This window comes from Cariama cristata, unplaced genomic scaffold, assembly GCF_000690535.1.
Source record: "Cariama cristata isolate BGI_N322 unplaced genomic scaffold, ASM69053v1 scaffold20289, whole genome shotgun sequence".
Taxonomy (NCBI): Eukaryota; Metazoa; Chordata; class Aves; order Cariamiformes; family Cariamidae; genus Cariama; species Cariama cristata.
The window spans coordinates 50,039-50,431 of record NW_009636684.1 but is presented as its reverse complement, the minus strand read 5'-3'; the positions used below and the strand labels follow the sequence as shown (position 1 = coordinate 50,431).

The following is a 393-nucleotide window of genomic DNA, read 5'->3' as shown; positions in this document are numbered from 1 at the left end:
CTGGAGCTGGTCGGCCCGCCATAACCTAAAGCTGCAAAGAGGGTACGTTTCCAGTTCCCGCTATGTCGGTGGTGATGCAGCTGGGTGTTCCCAGTTTGTGCCAGGTGAAAATAATTCTCTCTCAGATTTTTGCTGAAAAGAAACAGAAATAATGGATTGAAAACCAAGAGTACTAAACGTATTTTTGATCTATATTTATCATATATAATTTGTTCCATGTATTTTACACTCATATGCTAGCAGTGCATTATGGCTTCTGTAGTTAATGGGGTTATGAAATCTTGCTACAGCACTCTTTGAACTGTTTGAAGGATGCTGCTGTTTGCAGCAGAACCAGCAAATTACTGTTTTCACCTAATTTTGGTTTGGGGGAGTTCTTTTTTTTTTTTTTTT

General features: G+C 38.9%; 1 protein-coding gene across 1 annotated transcript in view; it reads left to right on the top strand.

Annotated features, from left to right (window-relative positions):
- RASAL2 (RAS protein activator like 2) overlaps positions 1–393 on the top strand; it is a 99,244-nt gene that overhangs the window by 75,986 nt on the left and 22,865 nt on the right. The window lies entirely within an intron of this gene.